A 7,713-nucleotide genomic window follows, 5' to 3' on the forward strand; every position below is an offset into this window, starting at 1 on the left:
TTGTGTTAAGTCCCTATACTACTAGTGTAACCCCTTGTTGTTATTAGTACAACCCCCTTATTATATTGTTTTGCCCATGTAGTCCCCATATTGTTATTATTGTGCCCCATAGAAGCCCACTATTGTTATTAATGTGCCCTTAGATTTTTATTGTTATGTCGACTTTGGTTATATTATGACCCCTTAGACTCCTATATATAGAAAGGAGGTCTTTTCATTTGTATCATACAAGAATTGTTCATTTGTGTAATGTAAAGGAGGTTGCCCCCCTCGAAGAGGCTTATTTCTAAGGCGTTCATCTATATTTCCTATCTTTTTGTGAGTTGGTTTCATAACATTTAGTATCAGGGCTTTGGATTCTAGGGTTTTGCTACTCCAAACATGTCATCATGGTATTTTCGCTATAACCTTTTTTTTGTGATGTTTCAGAAGCTAAAAACAAAACCCATTTGAGAAGAAATATTGCTGAAATGTGCGTACAAATTTCAGATCTTGTCTCGCTATATTTTCAGAGATATGATATGAGGAAGTTATGGTTTTTTCAAGATCTATAAATTTCATCTAAAACGATTCATTGTGGTATTTTCATTATAACCTTTTCACTACGAAGTTTTAGAAGCTAAAGAAACAACCCATTTGAGAAGAAATCGTTCTACATCTTGAATTCAAATTTCAGGTCTTGTCCCGCTATATTTTCAGAGATATCATCTGAGACATTTAGGGTTTCTACAAGCTCCTGATTTACATCCTAAACAGGTGACCTTGGGAAAATCATCATAACGTTTTCTCTGAGCATCAGATTGATATTTCGTAAAATGTTATAGAAAGACGACGGACTGTAGTTTTCAGTGTATCACTTTTAGGTACTAATATTGAAACCGTGACACGTGGATCTTCGTACAATTTCACTCTACTAAACGAGTATATATTCGGTTCATCATGGGAGATTTGACATAACTCTTCCTTACAGAATTTAATCTTGATCAGATTTTTGGGGTTATAAAGAGGAATCAGAGGGCTACTACCAAACCACATTTCAGAACTTGGAGATGTGAAATTACAGAGTTACAATCATTTCAAGATCGATCTCTTAAAATCAAGAAAAAGCGAGATGAGGAAGTTTGATGGCAAGGATCTGGTAAGTTGGATACATAGATGGAGAAATATTTTGATCTACTTGGTGTACCACTATTACAAGAGGTACGTATTGCATCTAATTATTTATAACCAGATCAATTTTTATGGTATAAAGGGCTTTGTTCTCGTAAACCACTTGTTACATGGTCAATTTTCATGGAGGAAATGATAACACATTATGAGGATACAAAGAGAAACACCTTCTTTAGCCTATTGATAAATCTCAAACAAAAGTTTTCAATGGTAGAGAACATTGAGGACTTTCAAAAATTGAATATAAGGGAAAATGATATTCCAGAGAAGCAGAGGATTGATATCTCCATAGGGACTTTAAAGGATAACATTCAACATGAGGTTCATCTTTGGGAACCTGATTCATTGGAGAAGGCATTTAGGTTGGAAAGAAAAGTGGAAAGCAAAATTATGGAAACAAGGAATTCTACCCCTCACAACTATAAACATGGAAGTGTTGTTTCTCCTAGCCTTCCACAACCTACAAGGGTGACACCACAACAATTGGAAGAAAAAAGAGAAAAGGGGCTTTGTTACAATTGTGATAGCAAATGCACTAAAGGTCATAAGTGTGCTAAGAAGAAATTATTTTACATAGATTATGAAGAAGAGGAAGAAAAGGATAATGAAACATCAAAAGAAGAGGATATACACCAGGAACCAACCCCTGAGAAAAAAGAAATGAATCCAACCATATCTTGTCAAGCATTGGCAAGAATTACCACTCCTTAAACTCTCAAGATAGAAGGACATATAAAGAAGAAAAAGGTTCAAGAACTGAAAGATCACATCGAGAAAGAAGTAATGAATCCAACCATATCTTGTAATGCATTGGCCAGAATTACCAATGCTCAAACTATCAAGATAGAAGGACATATCAAGAAGAAAAATGTTCAAGAAGTGAAAGATCACATCGAGCATCAAGAAATGAATCCGACCATATATTGTAAAGCATTGGAAGAAATTACCACTCCTCAAACTCTAAATATAGAAGGACATATCAAGAAGAAAAAGGTTCAAGCAGTGAAAGATCACATCGAGCATCAACAACAAGTTCTCCAACTTTTAAAGGATAACGCCACTTTGGTGCAGAATCAAATGAAACATTAGGTAGATCAACATCGCAGTGAACAATGTTTTGACATAGGTGATTGGGTATTTTTACGGCTACATATCAAGCAAGCTATTTATGACAAGGAAATGTTGGCAATACTACATGTACTTAAGAAATGACAACCTTACCTAATGGGAAGACACTTTAAGGTAAAAATGGATCATGATAGTCTTAAATACTTTTTAGAACAAATATTATATTTAGAAGAACAGAAAAAATGGGTCACAAATATGTTGGGTTATGACTTTGACATCATCTATAGAAAAGGGAAGCAAAATTTTGCTGCAGATGCACTCTCAAGAAATGATGAGGATGTGGAAGCATTGTTTTGTGCTATTTCTATTATCCAACTAGATTAGATACACGAAGCAAGGGATGAATGGAAAAAGGATGAAGAAGTGTAGCCACTCATTCAAAAGTTGCAGAAGATCCCAGTTCAAACAATATTGCCAAAACTTTACAAGGAAGGAAAAATCATATTGGAACTTGGAGCATTCACAAAAACAAGAACCCAACAAGTACGAAATCAATCAATTTCAGAGTATCTCATCAAGTGGAAGAACTTACTTGCTGAAGATTCCACATGGGAGGACAAGAATTTTGTATAGAAGCATTCAGGACAACACTTTTTGAAGGAGAGGGGCATGTTAGGTCCCTATACTACTAGTGTAACCCCTTATTGTTATTAGTACAACCCCCTTATTATATTTTTGTGCCCATGTAGTCCCCGTATTGTTATTATTGTGCTCCATAAAGCCACTATTGTTATTATTGCTTCCTTACATTATTATTGTTATGTCAGCTCTGATTATACTATGACCCCTTAGACTCCTATATATAGAAAGGAGGTCTTGTCATTTGTATCATCCAAGAATTGTTCATTTGTGTAATGTAAAGGAGGTTTCCCTCTGAAGAGGCTGAATTCTAAGGCATTGATCTTTCTTTTCTATCTTTTGTGAGCTGGTTTCATAACAAATTGATGGTTACTAATCCATGATTCATCAAATAACCAAAGTAGAGACCCCATTCTCCTTATTTCTAACAAAATCAGAATTTGAATAGTCATTGAGATGGAAATCTGCAACTTTGGAATATTTGATGCCATATTTTCGAGTACCTTTCTAATACTTGAGCACGCGCTTCACTGCATTCCAATGAACCTCATATGGATGATGCATGAACGTGGAAAGCATCCCTACAAAAAAATATATGTAAGGTCGAGTAGTCGTTAGAAAATTCAAACTTCCAACAAGTTTCCTATACTTTGTTGGATCCTCAAACGTATTTCCTTTACTAGAAGAAAGCTTCAATTTTTTCTCCATGGGAGTAGCAACAAGGTTACAATCCTGCATCTAAAATCTCCCCAATAACTATCCAATATACTTCTTCTGATAAATAAAAATATATTTAGGTTTTTAATCAACTTCAATACCTAAATAATAATGCAATAAACCCAAATCTGTCATGTCAAAAAACTTCATTAACTTTCTTTTAACAAACGATATATAGTCATCCTTATTTTTTGTAATCATCAAATCATCTACATATACAACCAAATATACAACTGAATTTCCAAATTTCTTAACAAAAAGAGTTTCATCATCCAAATCAAACAACTTATAATTGACCTTGAGAAGGTGTTTAGATAGTTTTTCATGCCATGCATGGGATGTCTGTTTCAGTCCATACAATGCCTTTACCAACTTACATATCTTTTTCTATTTACCTTTAATAGAAAAACCTTGAGGCTAAAACATATAAACTGTTGACCTAGGTAGTCATTGATGTCAATATGGAAATATTCTAGATACTAGATGATGATATGGAGCCAAGGGGAAGCAGAACAGATCCATGAAGAGACAGGAGCAAGGCCATCAGGATATCCAAGAGATAAGCAAGAGGAGTTACCAAAGGAGGCAGATCAAAGCATATCACAAGATATAATAGCAATAGAGGCATTCATATACGCAAGGAGGTCTTTGAAAGACACTACCAAGGTAGAGGAGCCACATTGGAGCAAGAGGAGCCATATTGGAGGAGCGTTGCGTGTAATACATGCCCACAAAGAACCAACAGGAGGAGCCATATATATATATATATATATCTAATATATATATATATATATATATATATATATATATATATATATATATATATATATATATATATAAATATTCCAAAGTACAGAGGAAAAAACAGAGCCATCGGAGCAAGAGAGGACACAAACAGCCATCGGAGGAAGCAGACAGAGCCATTAGAGGAGAAATGGGTGCATTTATATTATTGAGAGCTATTGGGCCACAAAAGAGTTATATGCATAAAAATACACTATCAGAGGCCATATATGCATGCATTTACATGCCCCTGCCTATGTTTTTTTCATATGTTTTAATGGAATTATTGTGTTAAAGGATTGTTTGGTGGGTGCATTCCATCGAGCTGGTTTTAAAGGCAAAAAACCCAAATACATTAAGTATCGGGCGTAAAACACAGTTGGATTGAGAATCCGGATCTCAAATCCTTTAGACAAAGATTTTGAATGTTATCGGGTCCATAGAAACCCAAATTACATCAATCGTGTGCATTTCCTTATCGCATCACTGAAAGCCTTTTACACTAGAAAATCACGCTAAACACTTAGCAGATCCAAAAAAACGCACTTGAAAATATATGCATGGGAGTTTTGGGATCCAATCGGGTCCGGGGCTTACATCACATCGGCATATAAGAGTAGGAGTGTATTAAGTGTTAAGCGCCATTGTAAATCACCGATAGCGATCAACGATGTCACATCGGACCAAAGAAATAGTGTCGATAGTGCAATCCATTGGGACCTCCGATCGCCGATAAGGTGATTTGATATGGACAATCAGATCTCATCACTCCATATCAATGGTCACAAATGCTTGGCACGTTAACTTCAGCATATGGTAAGCGCGCCGATAGGAAAAGGTAAAAACCAGTGTTTTGGGGTATTTTTCAAAGTATTTTTGTTTAAAAGGAAAACAAGTGGATATAGTTAAAAGGGTGATCTGCGGGGTGATTTGGGGTGTTTAGGCATTCTTCAAAGACATTCTAGTTCGAAAGGAAAAGGCATGGATCATGTGGAAAAGGTTTTGGGGTTGATTGCGATGAAACTATGGAGGAGCGGATCCGATACAGTATTAATGCGGGTGTATGGATTCTTGAAGTCCGCCCTTTAGTTTTTTGGCTGTGTTCGATCATAATTCCTGTGTATTTGTATATTTTTCTTGCGCGGGGTTTGGAGATAGAGATACGTTAAGGAATGCTCCCGATAGCTCAGAAGACTAGAATCAAGCTGATTGTGATTGTGATAGGATGTGGCATGTCCGTTACGCTGTAAAGCTTTGTGTATGTCAAATAATTATGGATAAAAGGAGCGCTATTACAGTCTTTAACTTGCAATAGGTATTCTCTATGTATACAACCCCTATTCCTCCTAAACATGTCCTGTGAATATTGGAATGCTCGGATAGATAGAGGAAACTGAAAGCTGGGAAGCTGAAGCAGCAAGCAAGCACAGAGGAAATGACAGTGACTGAGAAGGAAACTGACAGGATAAGCGAGCATTGAGGAAGCCAGAAAGCCAAAAAAGGAAACTAATAGACAGAGGCATGTGGAATGGAGGATATGAGAAAAAGCAGAGAACATGAGCTGTTAATGTTGTTGAAGGCTGTTAAAACACTGTGGAAAATAAGTTGGAGTAGACAGAGGTAGCAAGAGGATCTAGCAGAACAGGAAGAGGGCCAAAGGGTCAACAGGATAGCAGACAGTTGAAGGGGAGAAGGTGCTAGAAAATAACATAAGCTTGAACAGGAAGTTGTTCTTTATGCAGAGCTTAGTGCAGCTAATAGTAGACTAACTAAAGCTATGTGAAGACATTATTAGAGAGCATGAAGGCTATTGGTGACTATGTGTGGGCAGTGTGCAGAGTTGTGAAGACTACTTTATAAGAAGACTAGTTGTCATTGATGTTGTAGGTTGGAGACTACAATGAAGCTATAAATAGAAAAACTCACTAGAGAAGAGTTCTGAGAGCAGAACATTATTATCAAATGAACCTTGACAAGATTGGGTCAGAACCCTTGAGGCTGGTGCCTCAGAAGTAAGGAGGATTGGAGTCCTTTGGGTTTGATGCCTTAGAAGCAAGAAGGATAAGAGTCCTTGGGGCTGGTGCCTCAAAAGTAAGGAGGATTGGAGTCCTTGGGGTTGATTCCTCAGAAGTAGGAAGGATAGGAGTCTTTGGGACTGGTGTCTTAGGAAATGGAAGGATTGAAGTCCTTGGGAGTTGGTTCTCCTAAGTCCAAGATTCGTGTCTTGGTGAAATAGAGTTGGTGCTCTCGAGGTTGGAGCCTCACCAAAGTTCGAGCTGGAGCTTGGCAACTAATTGCAACCACTTATATATTGTATCTATTTTAATGCAAAGATTATATTAATAAAATCATTTATTATTGTTGTTCATCTTATGTTCTATATATATATATATATATATAGATTTTATATATATGTTTTTAACTGTAAAACAATAGTCGTAAAAAGAAATACTAATTCACCCCCCCTCAATTTTTCCAACAATTGGCATCAAAGCAGGCACCTTCATTCAAAGCTTAACAGCTTGAAGGTTGACCTTTAGAAAACAAATGGCGAAGTCAAGAAAGAAAGTCTCCAATCCTCCTAAGGATGTGTCTCCCTCTACTACTAAAATAGAAGACAATCAAATTGAGGAGGCTCCAAGGCTCAACGGGAACTTTAATATATGGGAAGAAAGAATGAGGAATTTCTTATAGACTCAAGGCATTGAAATCTGGAAATCAATGATTGATGATAGCAGGATGGATAGAGAATCCACGGAGTACAATGAAAAATTAGTAAAGGCAATCTTGAATGGGCTACTTGATTCATTAAAGAACAATCTAGGAAAAGATTCATCAGCAAAAGGCATATGGGACAAACTTCATGACCTTCACTCAAAAGGAGCATTGACCATGACCATTAGTCAAGAAGATGATGGAAATCTAGAAGGAAATCCAGATCCCATCATAGAAGCTGAACATGAGAATGATGACATCACGGCTATAGTAGACCTAGAAGATGAAGAGAATGAAAAAGATTTTGTAGAAGATCTCCTCACTCAACTTATGGTTGCCATGGAAGAGATTAATAATCTGAAAAAGGAAAATGAGAAACTTAAGAAGATAGCTCTAGATGGTGACCAAGATCAAACAAGGAAGAAAGTTGACCTCATCAAGCTTCAAGTAACAAGAAAGGATGAAGAGCTTGCCAGCTTAAGAAGGATTTCATCAAACAAAATAACATCGTGAAATAAGCCCATATCCATGACAAATCAAATGAATAAAGCAAGAAACAAAAGAAACCTTGTTAAGTCAACTTGAACCAAGGCACAAGAGCTTGAACAAACTTGAAGAAGA

Source organism: Pinus tabuliformis, chromosome 7 (genome assembly GCF_031772625.1).
Source record: "Pinus tabuliformis cultivar Carrire ecotype Pingquan chromosome 7, CPIR1, whole genome shotgun sequence".
Classification (NCBI taxonomy): Eukaryota; Viridiplantae; Streptophyta; class Pinopsida; order Pinales; family Pinaceae; genus Pinus; species Pinus tabuliformis.